The sequence below is a fragment of the Calidris pugnax genome, unplaced genomic scaffold (genome assembly GCF_001431845.1).
Source record: "Calidris pugnax isolate Ruff unplaced genomic scaffold, ASM143184v1 scaffold172, whole genome shotgun sequence".
Lineage (NCBI taxonomy): Eukaryota > Metazoa > Chordata > Aves > Charadriiformes > Scolopacidae > Calidris > Calidris pugnax.
In genome coordinates this window covers 306,006-326,162 of record NW_015090897.1, presented here as the reverse complement: position 1 = coordinate 326,162, position 20,157 = coordinate 306,006, and the positions used below count along the sequence as shown (strand labels likewise).

Below are 20,157 nucleotides of genomic sequence, written 5' to 3'. Positions count from 1 at the left end.
CATGAATTCTGTACATAAAATCACAGAAAAGCATCTGGAAAAAAATATTACAAATCGATATGTAAGTGATAATTATTCTCTTGATGAGACACTGTTTGGTATACAATACTACACTAATCCTGTCTTACCTAATACAAAAGCAAATGTTTGTGATGAACTCTGGTTATTTTTAGTACAATAAAAGGCAACTTTTGCTGTGGGTACTGAAAACCTTTCAGGCCCTCTGCTAGTGCTGCCTTTGGCTGTCACACACATCCCCAGTTTGGTGTGGGATGTAGTAATTTAGGAACTCTGATTTTTAGAGTTTCCATTTCTGTTTTTACTGCTCAAAGGGTTCCCAGTCTGAGATATCAAAACCAAAATATAAATAAATCAAGCCATCCCTTCTTCCCTTTAGAGAGCGTATATAACATGTTTATCTCTTGGGAAGAGTATGAAAGGATCTCTGAAGCTGGAGAAAAACCTCAGTGATTGGTTATTTCCCACAGGATTCCAACAGTTTTGCAAAACTGGAAGAACTGCTCCCCCAAGACTCTTTGCTATCCCAGTCAGTCATGTTTAATTCTCCAAATCTGTGCTAATTTTAATTCCTTCAATGAATACTGAAATGTATGTTTTCAGGGAGCGAGAAAAGCTATTTGGAAATATTAATGGCTAGGCAGCGAATTAAGAAAGAAATCATTAAAATACTCAGCTTTTCAGTATTAAAAGAGATGGATTTTTTAAAAACGTGCGCAAAATAGTTGTGATAATGTAAATATATTTGCATTTGGTATTATTATGCTAACATATCAGCAGTAATGTTCACTCTATTAACAGAAATTGTAATAACAGTGAAGGTCTTTTAGCCTCGCCTCTGTTCTGGAATTACCTGTTTTCTAACAGTAAACTGACTATCTGTATTAGAAAACTATCATAGCTCTATTTAGAGTTTGTAACAGATTTCAGTTCTTTGTGATTGTAGTCTTCTCCTCGAGGTGTGTGTTGTGTCTCTTTGCTACTGAGCACTACACAAAGCACTGGATTCACACATGAGATTTTTCAAAGACATCTCTAAGCCTTACCTTGGAAACCAAAGTCTTCCCAACAGGGTTTCTGATCCCAGCATGAAGGACCAGCCTTCCCAGGAAGACACGGGAAGAATTTTGACCTTGATGACATAGAACGTGAACCACGTGGGAGGGAAAGGTAGAGAAAAAGATGGAGTTTGGGCACCATCCAGACTATCTGCGCTGGAGCAGTGGTAGGTGTGGGCTGGCCTGGGTCTCCTGCTCCCCTGGGTCCCCTCTGGTGGTGGGTCACCCTTTGAGATGGCTTTCTCACAGCAAGGCAGGGGTGGAGAGGCTCGTGTGCCACCACCAGGAGCAGGGACATGGACCCGAGAGCCCGCAGGATGGGAAAAGTGTTCCTCCTGGGCGGAGAGAGGTCTTTCCTCTGTTCAAACCCCAAAATAGGATGCTTAAGTCAGGTTTCAGTGTTAGATGAGGAATTTAGAGAAATCACCTGCTTTGCCGGCAGCCTGGAGTGGAAATATGGAGCCGGGGCTTGAGGGTCTGGGGCTTGGGCCCTGAGTTGGCGCTGGCTATGTCCTAGGCTGGACCCGGAGACAGGTGGAGCAGGGCTGCCTTCAGCTGAGATCTTCACAGATGTGAAAGAGACAGAGACCCAGCCCTGCAGAAGCCTCACCGCCCAGTGGGTGAGGAACGGAGCTGGTGCCCTGGGGAGCGCTCCCAGGGGCTGCTTCTGCATTTCTGCCAGAAAAGCATCCCAAAGTCTCCTGCATCCTCACTTGAACTCCGTGCTGTCTCTGTCTGGAAGGATTTACTGACAGCTGCAGTTTCTGCCTTTTCCAATGATTCTGCAGTTTGTGTTGACATGAATCCTGTCAGCTTCCAAGAGACAAGTCTGGTAGGGAGTCAACTGCTTATTGCAAAGGCTTTGCCAGCAGAGATTTATTTTTCCCCGCTCCGTTCTGCTGATTGATTTATTCTAGCACAGGAACGATGATGTGGGGACTGCTTGTGAGGATCCAGCAGATCTGTTCTTGGGATGGGTGGGAGCTCTGTGGCTCCAGAGCTGAGCTGACAGGGGTCTTCACTTACGTGACCTGCTCTTCACTGTCACGTTTTACATTGCTGCTTGTAATAGCATGAGGATGCCTAAGGAAGCCAGTTTTGGTTTGGTTTGGGTTTTTTTTTAATCTAAATGACATCTTACTCCATTTCTTTTTTTTCTCTCTGCATTAGATACACTTCTGCTGAGTCACTGAACTGGTCTCAGCTTCCCCATAGAACCAGTGGGAGAGTTGCCCAATTTTCACACATGTATTTCACAGAAAAGTGATTTTTCAACAGCAGACCTCTGGTATAGTCTATAAAGTCGTGGACTCCTAAATAATGCATGGAGACCAACTGACAACCAGCCGATTTGTCCAGGTTAGTGTTCCCAGCTTCCTCAGGAGGAGTTTAAAAGACTACATTTTGAACAACACTACATGGGACTACATTTCCCATAATTTGATGCCATAAATAGCACAGAATGAATGCCGTGTTAAAAAGAACAAGTGATAGAGTGGAAGGCAGGATTTTACGCTCTTCTGTTATTTTAAAATCTGCTGAAAGAGTGATGAAAATGACTTCTCAGTAATAATTCAAGCATAATATAAACCCAAGAGACTTCACATCTTGATACAAAGACACAAATATGAACACCATTTTATCAATAAAGGGTTTACTGTATATTCTTACAGTGCTGCATTACAATAACCTCAGTGTCAGCACTGTTTGTTACACACTGGACACATGGACTGGCAATATGCTTATTGTAGGATCTCCTCCTTAATAAGTCTTTATCTCACTATTTCTTATATGAAAACAAAGAACCACTTGGCAGGACAGTCCTATAATCTCTGAAAATCACACAAAAATTAATGAAGGATATTTTTTAAAGTCTGGGGTTTATTGCATGATGCTAATTATGTACTTAGCTTACCCTGTGAATGAGGGAGGATTTGTGAAAAAAACCCCAAACCATCATTTAAGAGCAAAATGTAATTATTTGTGAAAAAATGCTCTCAATTCCAGAGAGAATTCGCTGTCTGATTTTTTTCAACCTATTTAATATAAGCACAGAGATGCTTCAGCCCCTCACAAAGCCTTCATCAAGTATATAATATAACAGAACTGCAGGGATGCACACGTTTCTGAATAAAATTCCATGATGGAAAGAATATTAAGACAGCTTTAATAGAAGTCCCATAGTTATCACAGTAAACTGACCAAATTCAGCACTTTGCTTTCACGACTCAGTAATGGTTACCCAAATTTAGTCCTCAGCTATCAAAGAATGTTAACTGCACAGAATTAATTTTATATAAATACCTCATCTATTTTATTCAAAAACCTTTCACCATCTTTAAAAAATTATATTTGTTTAAAATTCATCTTAAAATATGGACACAATCCTCATTTTCAAAGTAAACTTAATGACTTTGAAGCGTTGTTAACCTGTGACACGCACAGCAAGGGCCATAACTGGGCAAGAAGGCCCCACACTAATTATGTCATCATTGGACTCAGCTTAGTAAGAAATCACAGACAACGTATGCACTATATCTGCTTTTAGAAATCTCTCATGAATGATGTGCACAGACTCTCATTTCATACACGGTTATTATTTTAATTGCTCCTAACAGTTTCTGAATGACCCAAGCAGGCAGAAGGTAGTTGGAGGCTTTCTACTGATGTAATTTAACTGCAGACACATTAATGTAATTTGGCTTATGCCTTTATCTTAAGTTTATCATTTACCTGAGCTATTATTCTAGAAAAGCAGAACTTGATTTTGGCACAAGTTTTCACAACAAAACAAAGAAAGGGAAAGAGAAACTTTGTGTTTTTAGGATTAGGATTGTAGAAAGTAATAATAAGAATAAAACCAATACATTGCCAGCGCTGTGCTGTGCTGCACGTTAGAGACAACATCCATCTCAGCCAGGCAACATCGGGAAAGCATCAAGCCCAAACACCTTAAGACTGAGACACTTATTTTCAGTGCCACTAGATTGCTCGCACTGGATTTCTTTACATTCTGTGCTGTGCTTTTAGCACCATCTGAAAGCAAAGGAAAATATTTGTTTTCCACACAGGCTTCCCCCAGGAGTTTAAACATATTTCAGAATTAGAAACTACTTCTTGAATTTAGGAAAGTTCCTGAGGAATTCTTCCAAGCCTTGATTATGTGTTGGCCCTTGAAATAACAGAAATTCCTGACAAAATGTTCACGATTTATTAAACTGAAAGTCCCCTGAAACACGACCGTAGAAAAGCACTGGCACCAAAAGCAGTGGCAGGATCACACCACCACATTTGAAGGAGGGACTACTAGTGTTCTACACAGGGCAGACACTGTGAGTACACCAGAAATTGCAGATAACTGCTGGTGGTTCTCATCTAGGAAACATCTAAAAAACACCTTGCCATGGAAATTATCTGTTTGTTTTTCAAAAGGCCAGCATCTCATGCGTGGAATAAGTAAGGGTAATAAAAAATGAACAAATTTCACTGGTAGGGCGTGTGGTTTTATGTTACAATTTCCATCAAGTAATTTTTACCCTTCTGTATTTATGAGATTATGGTTTTAAAACAAACAACGTGGAGGCAGATTCTAGTCTTATTCATGTAGCATAGTATCATACACCACACTTTTTTTGCAGCAGTGCAATATCAATAGCAGAGTAAAGCACGAGCTGTTGTATTAGAATTTGACCCTTTATCTGCTGCTCAGTGGATTTCATGTAGAATTACTGAAAATCAATAAGCATGGACAACCTACAACCTTTTTCTTTTTTTTTTTTTAGAACCACTGTGAATGACAACGAGTAGATTTTATGAGCAAAAGAAAAAAAGAAGCCTACAGAGATAACTTGCCCTCTCCTGGCTACCTCACAGTGCTTACCATCAAGTGTTGGCTCTTTAATCTTAGTAAATGACAATTTTTGGAAGGTTTTTTTGCCTTAACATAATATTACCCAACCAAAAAAAAAAAAAAAGCATGAGACAATTCAGTCACAACTGGCTAATAAAAGGAAATGCTTGGAATAAATTTTCATACATACCCAAAACCTCCTGCGTACTCACCACGTCCTGGCCATACCAAATTTACCTGTGTTTTTCATGACTTGTATAATGTCAACAAAACCTATTCGTTTATTCTAATGGAACACTGAAAAATGGAGTTTGAAATTTTTTAAGTAGATATATATCGTTAGTACGAACTCTAAAGAAATTAAGGATTGTGGTGTGATCTGTGGAGAGTTGCAGACCCAATATTGTATTCCAGAATTCCTCCTCTATCTTAAAATGATCACAAACGGCTGTGGAGGGGCTGACGATAAAACATATTTGTGGTAACACTGCTCCTCGCATGATGGATTACTGAGGCTTAGGAATTGACAGAGACTCATGAATTTGCGGTGTAAAAAGGAACAGCCATATATTTTTACACACTGGTATTGAAGTTTTAAACCTAAATTACAAGATACTCTTAACTAAGTCATCAGCTCACATTCCATGAGTCCTCAGTGAGGAAAGGAGAGCAACCAACACCTCTTCACAAAGACCTCAGCTGAGCAAACCTCATGCAGCCTTTCCTTAGGGAGAACACAGCTGGGCAAGGATTCCATTGCCTTTCATCCAAGCTCTGTAAAAAATGTGCCAGAAATTTGGCTTTCAGCCCCCAAATATTTGGCTGCGTGTGCCAAACTTTTCACACCGCAGTACAATGAAACTCATCTGAATTAATCTCAGATTGTTATTACAGCAAATGACCCCATGCCAGGTCAGTGCAAGTAAGAAAAAGCTTGGCTGGTCTTAACCTAGAAAACCATAAAATATGTCAAACGGATGTCTCTCAAGTGTGTGATAAAAATGCATCTCCACTGCCTCCAGCAGTCTTGTATCTGACCTCCGAGCATTAGAGAAGAGAGACCATATTGAATGCTTTCATTTCTACATAAAATGCTGATCATGATAGTTCAGACATGCCAGATGGCAGTAGTGGTGATAAATGGTGTTGATGCCTCAGGAGAAACGAGATAGTAAAGTTATATTACGTTCAGTTGGGATTTTAAACATGTAATATAGCTAAAACTGTTATTCTCCTGCAAAATCATACGCCTCATATTTCAGTGCCAGGTCATATATGGGGGGAAAAATTCCTGCCATCATGTGCTACTACAAAAAGCAAACTTTCCATGTCACAACAAAACATCCCGACACACAGTATATACAACATTTTTTTATGTATGTATATGTATATACGAAACGATGAACCATTTGTATAGGAAAATCCAACAATGTTATTTTTTCTTTATTCCTTACGCAAGTATAGCAACAGATATCTGGAAACAGGGAAATAACACCACAACGCTAGATTTGAAAAAAAAACGTACCTCCCACCTGTAACAGGTCCCTTCTTCCTTTGTAAAATCAGTGCAGATTTCTGAGCCAAGGGCCACCCGAGGTGAGAGGAGAACAAGGCTGTCTTCAACTCTGAGCTGGCTGAGGCTTAACTGCAACTGAAGGATGTTTTAAGACATGTCAAGGATCTAGATGTAGTTTGTCCTGCCACCCCCCCGGCCCTCTCCTGGTGTTCCCAGGACCCAGATGGCTTCACCAGAGACATGTTTGCCCTGACCCCTCTTTACCAGCCTGTCTGCCACTGGTGGCCTTCCCTCCACCTTCCACTGCCTCGGGGAGCGACAGAGAAAGGAAGGGAAGTTGGAAACTGCGGAGTTGTTTGGAGAGTTATTTTTCAGTCGTCCACTTTAGTGTAGAAAAATGGGCAGAAAGTCCTTCTCCTGCAAATCGCCTTTTCCTTCTGGTCACATCTTTTCTTTCTTTGTGTCGAGCAGGAACTGCACTCAGCAAATCCATCCTGTTAATCACACCATACCTACTCGCTATGCACAGTGAAGGAGACAGACAGTAAGAGATGTCACAAGCTGTATTGCCTGTAAAACCTTGAGGAAAAGAGGTGCTACAGGAACACAGGTTTGTCATACTTTTTGTGTGTGTTACTCAAACTCTTTGTCCTTTAGCAACTTGGAATTTAATTTCCTTTGTCTAACTCCTCTTATTTAATTTTATTAATTAGAAGGCAGCCAAATTTAGAAGAAGAAATATTACAGAGGTATATAAGAAATAAGACAGTGGAAAAGTCTATCAGGCAAAGATTAATTTGTCCAATTTCAAAATGTATATTGCAATATTTTATAGCTGACAGGTGATCATGGGCAGATGGTCATTATAATTTATCACAGCAGGAAGCTGTTAAAATGACAATATGGGCAGGTATAAAATTATATGAAGGAGAAGTTATAGAAGATAATTTTGAAACTCTAGCAACTTGTCCTTTTAAAGTTTCAATCACCAAAAGAACATAATCCAAAATCTAATTATAATTTTAAAAGACAGAGTAGGGAAAAAAAAATAGCCTGTTGAGGGGGAAAAAAATTTATGCAGGCAAATTTCCATCATTACTTCCTCCTATTCATCAAAATTTATGCTTTGCTACACAGGAACTCTGTAAAAGTTTTTTTGCCTCATCTCTTTTGTTTTGAATTTATTGACCGATATTCCAAGAAGCAGAGAATGGGTATCCAACCCCAATTTATGCCTTTGAAAATCTGCCTCTCTCTCTCCACTTTCGCAACCCTATCATTTATAAACAGCAGCCGCATGTTATTTTTTAGTGGAAAAGGAATGTTCTCTGGCACTGATCAGCCTTGAGTGAAGTTTTATAGCAGTCTTATAAATTTCTCAGTAGCAGGGTTTATAATGAAATTGCTGAAAGCGCTCTGACTCTGCTCTGCTGGCTGGCATTTGGACACTGCTGATGGGATCCCTGCTATAAACTAACAAAAGCAGCTTGAAACGTTCCTTCCATCCTGCTGCCAGCACTGCTTGTTGCTTTTACAATTCCACCATCAAAAGTCCACAAGTTTGGCTATGATGGGCTTTTTCTTTAGGCTTTCCCGTGCTCCCTTTGGCCACTGGGACCTCTCCCACGAGCAGGACCTGATGATCAGCAGCTCCTGGAGGTTGGAGGGAGTTGCTCCGTAGGGTGCAGGGTCTGCCACGCTGACCAAAGGCACGCTGCAGGTGCTGCTGCAACAGAAGTGCCAACAGAGGGTTAAAGCGAGGCTTTACACTTCATGATATGCAGAGCCAGCAGGGGTATTCAGGTCCTTCTGAGATCTTCTAGAGTTTTTTTTTCTTCTGCCTTTCAAAAGGGAAAAGACCTGTCCCAAAGTGGGGGCGTTCACAGGAGCCCAGGGGAAAGGCTGTTTCTGGCAGGAGCACTTTAGTAGTGAAATACTGAAAGGAGGGGAAAAATAGAACCAGCATTCTAACCTTTCCTTCAGTTTATTGGCAGAATTTTAAAACGATCTTCGTGATCTGCAGCTTGGATGCTAAACCAACCCTTTAGGCAGGGGATGCTGGGTCTCAGCCAACCAGCGTGTAATAAGCAAAAACACTTTTTAAAAATTTGATTATACTTGAGCATTCCCACAAAATCCTGATAATGAGGACAGAGGCCGATCCAGTCCTCACTGAGATCGAAGTGAGACGACCTGTGCCGTGGCCCCTGGCCACGTTACAAAGCATCTCCTTAAGGTCAAGCCCATCTTTGTCTCTGTCTCTGGCTGGGAATAGGACCCGTCTCTCAGCCAAGCACAGCTCACTACTAAGAAACCTACAATTTAGTAGGTTTTTAGTAAGCACCCTATTGAGAAAATAAATGAAATCTCTATATTACTCGCACTTGACAGGGAAAAATTCTGGTTTCTGCTGAAGCCAATGGCAAATGTTTTTTAGTTTCAATGAAGCAAGATAAAATGAAGAGTGACTTGGCAAACCCTTGAGCAAGGATTAAGTAAATTTGGAGTCCTTTATCATCTTTGCACAATGAATGGATTTAGTCTTTTTTTCCCTCCATTTTCTGAAAATGCCACGTCTCGTGCACTAATAATGATACATAGTAATAGTATAAGTATTTTTAAAATTTTTAATTGCTAAGCAAGGCTGAAGTGCATCTCATCTTATTTTTTTTGGTTTGTTATTGTACAGAGGAAAGGAAGATTTAAAAAATCATTTTAACTGGTTAAACATTACTGTAATAAAAGCATGTCTTTAAAAAGCGAACATTTTGTCACTCATTGCATCATTTACATACTCACAAAGTCTAATTATAAATATACATTGAAAGACAAACTGCCATGTGAAAGAAGCAAGAGAAATTGATTTCATGTATTTTTAATATCTCTCAGCCACCACTGTTCTGGTTCCGCAAAATATACAAAGGAGAACATTTTGAACTTTATTTGTCCAATTATAACGTATTGCAAAAGCATAATTACTGTTCAGAAACATCCAATTTTGTCTGCAGGAAACTGAATGTGACTGATAACAATATAGACTCGTATCCTTGTAGGAGGTCTGGGCTTACTCATATGTTGTTCTGAGTAACAGGCTTTTTAACTGACTACCTGGGACTTCGGTCATGCTACGCAGGCATTGAAAATCATGGATTTCTAGCCCAGGGGCAGAAGATACCTGAATGCATATTCATGAACAGAAATAAAATTCCTGTTAAAATTCGGTTCTATTGTTTTATTAATACTATCTGCTTATAGAAGTACTTCTGAGAACAACATCAAACACTATTATCTGAGAAAGATGATTTTTATGTCATGATGATGTTTTTTATGTCCAGAATGTTCATGCATGACATTCACATCCATATGTATAAGTTTAATACATTTCCTCCTGTCATTTTCCTACATTATTGAACTGAACAAAATTCAATAAAACACAGACTCCACAGTTCACTTGTCAACATCAACTACAGTTTGCACAGGCTTTTTCAGCTAATGCACCCGAATATAGTCCTCCTTTGCATTTCTTGAGTCAACTTCCTGCCTATCAGTGTATCTGAATGGGTAAAAGAAGTCTAAACATGACAAACATGAAATTCCCAGGTGTTTGTAAACTCAGTGTCTCTTGCTCACAAGACCTAATGGCCTGAATTAAATCCTGCTGCATCTGTACCTTCCCATCTGCTCAGTGCAGAATTGTCTCTCCTTTCTACCTCCCCAAGCCTCATGAGAATGCATTTTCTGGCCTTACTGTCTTAAATAAGGCAGGAAAACGAGAGATGGTGGAGTGCAGAACTGAGGAGGGCAATGAGTCAAGCGAAGAGCAGAGACTCCCCCCCAGACCCCCACGGCTGGCACAGGGGGTCCCCAGGCTCAGCCATCGCGCTCGGGGCAGCGCTGCTGCAAGAAAGCCCCTGCGAGTCCCCAAATCAGGGCCAGGCCACCAGGAGTGAGACCTGGAAAGCGCATCAAGGACTCTGGCTAAATATCCATTTCAGACATCTAGGTTTGAGTCACCGAATAACTTTGGTATTTGATTAAAGAAGACATCAATAAAAAATGCCAAGAAGCTAATTCTGCATACCAAAAGGAGTTTTTCCATGTAGTCAAGCTAGAAAATGACATTATTTACCTACCATCATTTAGGAGTTCAAAGAAAACTAAAGACAACCCACCTGTATGGTGCCACACAATACTGTACGGTGATCAGGCTCCCCTCTGAAGAGAAGTATTTCCTGCAAAATTGGATGGAGATGTGGAGAAACAAGAAGGGAAAGTGCCTACTTACCCTGATTTCCTATAGCCTTATATCTCTTGAAGAACAAACCGCAAACTGCAAGCCACTATGAGCAACCAATAATAGTTTTTTAATGGCAATGTGTAAAAATATAATAGAGGGCAACATACACTTTAATTTGAAATGGAAAAAAACCACAATTTGTAGGGCTGGGATTTTTATTTTTTTTTTTGTTAGCTTAACTAGTTAGCCTGTTTTCTCCTGCTGCCTTTTGTGCGGAACAGATATGCCTGCGCTGATTGCTTGGGGGTTTAATGCTTCCAGCTTAGCAAGGAAAAATGTGATTGTGAGCCCCACTGCAGGTATTTAAATGCCCGATCGAAACATTCAACAATAGATGTAATTAAGAAGGCTCTAATTTTACTTATGCGATTCAACATAAAGAGAGGAGCTCCATTACTTAAGTGTTTACGTCATTCCTCGGAGAAATGACCTTAATTTATTGTAATTTCCAGTTGGAAGATTACCAAATTGGTTTTGAACCTAAGTAGCCCTGTGGGTGCACAGTCATTTGCTGCCAGGTTACATAAAGTACATTGATTACTTCTAATTATAAAAGACTTATTTTTCTTAATAAAGTTTACCCTTATTACTAAATAGATACTACAGTTTAACTTTTCTAACTGTTACAATCACCTTGCATGTGGGCAGTTATCTTTCACAAAATATTTAATCTTTAAAAGTATCTTTACAAAAGGAAACACAGGTTACACAGAGTGTATATATAAAGGCATCAATTTGTGTGTCACCTGAACTCAACTGAAAGATCACCAGAGGTTTGGGTGACTGAGCTGAATTTTACACAGCACAACTAGGTTTGTGCAACTATTCTTGAGAGAAATTTCGCAAAATGTTTGATTTGGGTTTATAACTTGGGACCATGATGAACACTGTTCAACTGACGCTCCAAACCACCAGCCACTGTTTCCCAGTTCAAATTTTCATTGACAATTTCCAGCTTCAGTAGAACCTCCTGGTTGCAGACAGCTATTTTTCAAGGGCAAGCTATCATACACAAGGAAAAAGCCAAAAAGAGTTGAAAATTACTGTGAATAAGCAACAGCAGTTCAAAATTAGAGCTTTACTTCAGACTGAAGATGGTGGATAGTTTCAGAAAATACCAAAATGAAAACAACAGCAAAATTGCTCAGTTCAAGGATATTTTAGGCCACAATCACTAACCATAAGTCTTGGGAATGCCTGATGATGCCACATTTGAGAGCTTTAACGTGTCAGTTAATGTCACATACAATGCTTCACAAATAAACTTAATCAACATGCAAAATGTATTTCTATTCTCTTTACCTTACCTTCTCATCCCATCTCTCTGGGAAAGCTTTGCAGGTGATGACCATTTTTTTCTGGAAGAAGACTGGGCTACAGTCATTTGAGACCTCATGAAAAGCTCTCAGTTTTTCAGCTGCATTTCCCTGTTAAAAATATTTCTACGTCACCAAATATCTTCACTTTCCACTTGGTTACACTGGACTCCAGATTTTCAGACAAGAACTGCTTGATCTGTCCTACAGCAACTGTCCAGCCAACACGTGTCGGAACACCTGATAGAACAAAAAAATCGGTCAGTTTATAGAGGAGAGAGCCCCAAACCACTGAAGCGTTCTGCACTGGAGAGAGGGGGAGGCTGGGTGCACGTGTGTGCGCGTGTGCTTATGGGGAAGAAGCCGTTTCCCACAGGAATTTTAATTGGATGCTTTTCCTCCTTTCCTTTCTGTTTCTTTATTAAAATATAGACTTCCTGATGTCTCATATATTCTTCATAACGAAGAGGGTCGGGCAGTTAGAAATCCAGAGGCAATGCCTGGAAAGGGATCTTTAACACTCAGGTAAGTCTCCTGCTCAAACGGAGCATTTCTCGTGCTTACTGTGGGGACACCATAAGCTGTGCAGAAAATCACTGCATCTCCTTGAGGGCCACGCGGGGTGCACTCCCACCGAGCCCAACGCGCTTCAGACACAGATTAAACTTCCAGCCTGAACGACTATTAAGTTTCTTGCCAATTCTCTATGTTTTTATATAAAATACCTACAGGAAATTCATATTTGTCACAAATAATCACATCCTTATCTATCACTGGAGCAAGCTGAAACCAATACAACCCCAGATTAAAGCCGTATGGGTTCTTTCCTTGTGTATACAAAAGGAAAGATTAAATGTTCCTGTAGGATTTGTTTCCTTCTTCCACTGATAATGGGATTTATTTTTTTTTTACCGTGTTACCAGAAGTGTCTGCAGTCAGTTATCTTCCTTTCTGAAAAAATCTGATGTCTGAACAACATTCTATACTTGATTAGTATTTTAGAAATATTACACTGTTTAATAAATTTTACTAAAAATGAATACAGTGACATAATTTGATTATCAGCTATTAATTTGGGGTATAAAATGTGTTGAATACTTCTATGAAAACTCCAGTGCTCCCTCTCCATCTGTAAACTTCATGACTTTTTTCACCATTTTCAGAATACCAAATATATATGAAGTGTTACCAATAATGGGGCTGAGAGTAAAATTCCGGGTGAGGTAGAGCTGTGCTCGCCTTGGTACCAGCAGTTTGGGTGCCTTAAGCACACTCTGAAGAGATGGGTGACAGCAGAGCCTGGAACAAAAGCAGACACAGGTCAGGAGGAGCCCAGAAGGAAACAAACCCCGTGGCACTCGTCACGGCAGCTGGTACCCAACCCCTGCTTGGTTTGCAAGTAGCACCAGGTAAACCTGCCTGACTGCACGCCGTCTGCTAAACAGCAGCCTCTAAGAGAGCAAAATGACTAATAATGACTATGTAAACTTTATGGAACAAATAATCTTTCATCAAACCAGGTGTTCACCACGGAGCATTTTTAGGTGTACCCACCCACCAAAATCCACTCTTCTGGGAAAGGTGATGCGAGAAATCTCTATGCCGGTGTACTGAGTCTCGCTGGGGATGTTTTAAACACGGGTTTAACCCCTGGACATGTACACAGCAGTCAGCACGGCGGTGGTGTTGTGGAACTGACAGCACACCCCTGCCAGTAAAACCTACAGGCATAACAGAGAACCGTTTGTATTTCAGTCGCTGGCAGTTCAAATGCTCCTGCCTTCATTTCACAGTATAAACCAGCAGGTGCAATTCTTGTCTGTGTTAATTCCCAGCTACAGGTGGGCAATTAAAAGATCACGTTGACCAGTACCGGTCCCGGAGCCTGAAGACGGTGCCGTGGCATTGCTGATGCTCACACCACGAGGGGTTTCCTGGGCTCCTGCCGGGGCTGGGGACAGCAGAGGGAAGGCGACGTGCAAGAGGAGCTCAGAAGGGTTGGCACATCAGGCACATCATATCCTCAGGCATCTCAGCACACAGGGCTCAGCGTGCAGGCAGCAGCATCCTTTATAGCTCCAATTCTAATGCAAGGCATCATGCGATAATCCAGTCTTACCTGCAAGCAAATGAAAAAATAAATACCTTTCACTCAGCACTACCTGAATACTTCAAATAAAAGAGTGTTTGAGACAACTAGATAGCAAGCAAGGGGAAAGGCAGCCTTTCTGAAGGTTTTCTTTCCACAGAGGGGAAAAAAAAGTGGAGAGAGAAACTTTTGTGTGCGTTGTGTACAGAGCTGAGAAAGAAGAGAAAGAAGCCAGAAGCTGTTTGGAAGACTTTACTCAGACACTCTGGGGAAAACTTCAAAAAATCCTGCAGCAAAAAAGGCTTACATTTTTACTGAAGCAAACCCACCCCAAAAAACCAGACAAAAAGTAAACTCCAACCTCCCCAGCACCCGGAGTTTAACAGGACAGCAGAAACACTGGAGGACTCCTGAAATATTGAAGGAAGTTTTTACCTAGAAGACAAGTGAAACAGGAGGCTCATTGAGAGTTTGAGAGGAAAAGGATATTCTAGAACTGGGCCCAGACAAGAAATAAATTCTCCCAAAGAAATGAACCCAGGGAAGAAACGCATGGGAATGAAGATCTGAGCTGTGGTACCTCCACCAGGATATTGTATGAGCCAAAGTTCTGCATTTAAGCCTGGCCGTGGGAAAGCTCCCACCCAGCAGCAGCCAGCGGCCCCCTCAGCCCTCCTGTGCTGCCCCAGCTGTGGGTGCACACACACACACCCTCCCAGTGCTGGTCCGAAGGCATCCTCCGACCTGCCCCCATCAGCCATCTACTTAGAGGCCATCTGTATTCATAACCCGAATCCTGCCAGAACCCACAGTCACAATCTCGCCTAAAATATTCCTTGCTCCTACGGAAAGGATTTGATGAATGTTTGCAAATGCTTCAAGCACTGTTTTATTGTAAGATTAACTGCCTCTTATTTGGATGCTTACTCTTTTTGGGAGTCATATCTGCTCACACTTAACAAAATTATTCCTGTCAAGTCCAAGAGCTCCATTTTCTGCTGGACTTGTTTGATCTCATCAGCACCTCCTAAGCAAGCTGCATTTCTTTGTGTTTTCATGCACTCCAAAAGCTCACTTTCAAAATGACTTCCTTATACATAGCTATTCATTAGGATTTCTGAATCACTTACAGTAATCGACATTTTAGGAATAAAAGTATTCTATCCTCTGTTCCTAAAGTATTCTATTCTCTATTCCTATTAGAGAGGAATATTCCTCTATTCCTAAGAGCATTTTATTGTTTATTATCATTAGAGAGGAATATTCATCTGTAACTAAGAGTATTCTATTCTCTATTCCTATTAGAGATGCATTTATTAGCACCATAGGCGGCAGTAAACAATTATAAAATTCACCATAATGTCACATCATAAAGGGTCCAGAACACTCTCTGTAAGTGGTGCTGTCTCAGGGATTTAAAAAAACTGGTGTCTCTGAAACCCACAAAAACACTCCTAATCAGCGGGTCTTGGCTTTGGCCTGAAGATAAATGCAAATGGAAATAACCCTTAATAAGAAAGAAAAGCACAAGAAAACAAAGGAAGAAAAGAGCTCTAATGGGTAAAACATAACATGGAAGAAAAAGTAGAGATTATTTCATTTCACAAGGTCCTTACCTGTTCCTGAAATAGGTAGCTGAATACAGAGTACACAGATGAGGGAAAAAAAAATATAATAAAAAATAATCCATCCTTCTTTGAAACAAGAAGAGCTCAGGAATTACTGTAGTAGATGTGTTTAGAGACCACTTCCCATCTCTCATCTACAGCGAGACCCGGCTCCACGCACTGATAGAACAGCCTTTGGTCCCTCCCGCTGGCAGAAGGGACGGGAGGGGAGGCCATGGCCCCCCCCACCCTGCCCGTGCCCCTCCAGCGCCCCGACACCTCTCAGAGACCCCATTTACTGCAGATCTGCCCCAAACGGCCCCATCCTTCCTGTGGGAGCTGGGCTTCAGCTGGAGCAGGGCTTTGCAAACGCTGCCAAGAAGCCTCCGGAGTAGAAATGTTGGCTAATAAAGGACTGTTACTGTTCTTGAACCACTGTTTGCATATTCATTTCATCATGGCAGGCCGCACGTCTTTACTATGGAGGAGACTTCAGGGCTGAATTATACTTAAAAGTTTGGGATTAACAGTAATTATGGCAGGAATAATTACCTTTTAACTAGAATCTCATGACAAACACAAAATTTGAATCTCTACGTCACCCATTTGAAAAGCTTCAGAGTACTTGGAATCAACATTTCAGTTCAGGACCTTCCCTATTTCAGCCACCAATCTGCAGATATAATAAAGACGACTACAACTGTAATTAAAATTAGATAAAAAAATCCTTCTGTTGTTCTGATAATTCTACTGGCCAAGCTCTATGGATGTTACTGAAAACTGAAAATGAGAACAATAGCAAAAACGTGGCCCTGTAGTAGTCTGGGAACCCTTCTCAAAGATGCTAGATGTGCAGAGATGATTGATCCAAGGTGTCCTTGAGCACCGAGTGCGGGAACAGGAGAAACAGGCACGTTGTGCCATCTGAACGCACCGCACACAGAGCAGCAGCACATCACAGCGTGGTGCCAAAGCAAACCCGGGTCTAGCAAGAAAGGCTACAACTCCATACCTTTGCAAAACTTGTGACGATTTTCTGACTTGGCTGTATTTTCCCCGTTGGCCCCGCAATGAGCCCTCGGACTGGCTGTTCTACTCTCTGTACTACTGACACACAACCTCTGGTGTAACTCTAAATTTCTTCTTCTTCATGTAAAGTTAGCATTTCCCACAAACTACACATCAGAAGTCTCCAAGGATGGACACTTAGAGCAGAACAGGTGAATATTTGTTGTAGTAATTTGTTGTCCTGCTGAATTTTGTTCATGTAACAAGTTAATTTCCATTTGGTGCAAGAGGCGTAAATTCCCCAAATCACCTGGAAGGGTTTCAATACCAAATCCAATCTGTTACAGGAGAACTAGAGTAGAGCAGAAATATTGCGAGGCCAGTGCCATCCAGAAGATATAGCTTTCTAGAAGGCAGTGTATCTAAAAACTGCTGAAGCACATGGTACTAAAAGGAATGAAAAGTGCGTGCAGTTTCCTGTATTTCAAACCCTATCATTTGATGAAATATTGTATAGGAATTTTTAATGTCCTGTAGTACTATTAGCAGGATTTTCTAATTATCAGTAGACCTTAAATCTATCTCTGGACAGGGTAAACATTCTTTTTCTATGAATAAGTTCACATTTAATTAGTTTATTGCATGTGTTCACTTTATTTTTCTTTATAATTAATCCTGCACTTATTTTTTTTCATATCAGCACATTTCAGTGTTAAGCTGCTATTTATAATGAGTCTGAATCACGTCTTGATTTGGTTCCTTCCATTTATATGCGCACTCCATATTAAAAAAAATAATATTATGGTCATTTCAATTTTTGTTCTAATTTCTGGCCCAACTCCAAAATAAGAATTTATAAAATACTAAGTGAATTACACATTTTGAACTTAAGTAAATGATACTAAGGAAATGCAATTATGTACACTCAGTGTCCATTTGCTCACATAAAGAATCCACGGCATCACTCACCACCACTGGGCAAGCCTCTTCCAGAGAAGACCCCTGCCCTTACCTGAAGCCAGGGGAGGTTTCAGGGTGCGCAGCTCGAGCAGTCGCTCAGGAGTGATGCTGAAGGTCAGCTCTGGAACTTCTCAGCAGAGTTGTGCAAGCACTTGGATTCCACAGGTAAATCCTCCGCAAAGCCAACAGAACAAGATCTAGCATCTTCCATTGACAAATTCTAGTCCGGAGCTCGGTCTGACAGTGGGTTACCAACGTCTCTGCGTACTTCTCTTTCTTCTTTTTTCCCTGTGTAAAAGACAGCACAACAATCATGTTAAAAGGGATGGGCAGAAATTCTGTGGCGTGCTCAGGCAGAGAAGAGAGGGAAGAGGCTCAAATATACTGAGCCAGATCTCAGAATGTGTGGCTCCTACATTTCTCACTATATTTGCAACAACATGCAAAAATACTTCCTGGGTGTTTTCCTGGCTCAGCTGAAGTCAATGCAAGTTGTGCCCTCAAAAGTGCTGGAATCAGGATCCGTATTCCAGATCTCACGCTCAGCACAAAACGAGCGCTTAAAATAACATCACCAGACTTCATACCCGAAGCTGATGACCTCGTGAACACCAGATGGTGGTGACCTGGTTTCTGCTCTGGCTTCTGCAGCTTCAGTATCAACCACATTGACCTTCAGTGTGTGAAGATCCTCCAGCTGCTTTTGTTTGTTCCCTATGTGACAAACCCCAAGGTTCTTAAACCTCCATCTAAAATCTGAGTTCAATAGCCTTTACTATTCAATAGCCTTTCAATAGTTCCTTAATTTTATCAGAAGTATAACTCTTTAATATTAGACATAAATTTATAGGGAGCTGCCATCTAAGAACTATCATCTATATTTATCTAAATTTATTTTCCTGCTCACACCAAATATGAGATAACCACCAGCTACTCTTAACACCACATTTACAAAACCTCTCTTGCACAGCGCCAGTGAAGCCCGTGGTTAAGTCAGCCTGTTGTACACCAATGATCAGTTCTTTTTGTCATTCAGAAACACTATTTCAATGCTGAAAGCAGATAATTTGAATTTATAAATGGTAAAATCTCTGAGGTTTGAATAGGCTGAGATCTGCTCTTCCCAGATGTCTTCTTTACTGGCTCAAAAAGAGAGTTTTTGTGATTCTGAATCATAAATCACAGCCTTGTTCAAAGTAGACCTGCTATTTTTGGGGAGTGCAATAACACTCTGACTGACACGCTAATAGACGGTTTTACATGTTGGCTCCATTGTCCGCTATTTAAGATACGGCAACTCACACTGAGATGTTTTTTTGTTCTCATCAGATTATAAATAAACGCAGAATAAATGTGAATGTTAAAAGGAAACCGCTTGTACCATTTAGGTTTGAAATACAGGAGTAAACATATGGAATTTACATTTCAGCAAACCTTCACTAGAATAATTTTTATCAGCATTGAAGGTATTCTGAAAAGCAGGAAGTCTGACAGTGAGTGCCTGACATTAATAGAATCAAACCTTATTTAATTAATCATTTTGCAATACATTTAGAAAAAAACCCACACTAACAAAAAATCAAAACAACTGAAAACTGTATGCTTAATCTCACTGTAATTTAGAGCTTGAATTCCTGTCCTGATGAGACAGAAAACTGGGACAGAGGAGTGGGCAGACACATTCAAAAGACGGGTAAAAGGAAATTCCTCTGCCTTGCCTGAGTAATCCTTGGCGGCTGCTACAGCCCAATGGACAGGCCATTATCCAGTTCTCCTCATGAGCAGAGGAGGAAGACCTTTGAAGCTCATTGAGATGCTTCATCCCTCTGGAGGCTGATGCACCAAAAAGACAACAGGGTAGGTCCACACTTGCTCTGACAGATGAAGGCAAAGGTGGCAGCAGCCTCCTGGTGAGTCCTGATGGTATCATGGAATCACAGAAAGGGTTGGGTTGGAAGGGACCTTAAAGCCCCCCCAGTGCCACCCCCTGCCCTGGGCAGGGACACCTCCCACCAGCCCAGGTTGCTCCAAGCCCCCTCCAACCTGGCCTTGAACCCCTCCAGGGATGGGGTTCTGGTCTCCCTTTCCTTGGCCAGCACCTCCCCAGCTGCAACCAAGACAAGTGGCATTTTCCTCCACTTAAGACCAAGCTGTACTTTGATATCTAAAGAAAATAAGGACAGAAAATCTTTAATAAACATGGAAGAAAACTGTGCCTTTGTATCGTGTGGTTGTCAGGCCACTCACTGACAACAGGAAATATGAACTGGTCAAGGACGCACACGTCAAAGGTTTATCTGAAAATGGTAGCTCTGGCCAATTTGCTATCAGATTTTCAGAAGAGATATCAATACTTCTGTAACTAATTATTAAAATCTCTTTCAGATTAGATGGGAGAGTTACTCTTACCTGATACAAAAGTCCTCAGGTTTATATGG

General features: G+C 41.0%; 1 long non-coding RNA gene across 3 annotated transcripts in view; it reads right to left on the bottom strand.

Moving 5' to 3' along the window:
• LOC106891703 overlaps nt 1-20,157 on the bottom strand; it is a 95,231-nt gene that overhangs the window by 50,156 nt on the left and 24,918 nt on the right. For all 3 annotated transcript variants that reach the window (XR_001412764.1, XR_001412765.1, XR_001412766.1), the window contains exons 4-10: nt 17,772-18,007; nt 13,929-14,174; nt 13,245-13,354; nt 12,047-12,295; nt 10,615-10,674; nt 6,459-8,168; nt 1,065-2,611 (exon numbers count right to left, since the gene is read on the bottom strand). This is a non-coding gene — a long non-coding RNA (uncharacterized LOC106891703). The remainder of the gene's footprint in view (nt 1-1,064; nt 2,612-6,458; nt 8,169-10,614; nt 10,675-12,046; nt 12,296-13,244; nt 13,355-13,928; nt 14,175-17,771; nt 18,008-20,157) is intronic.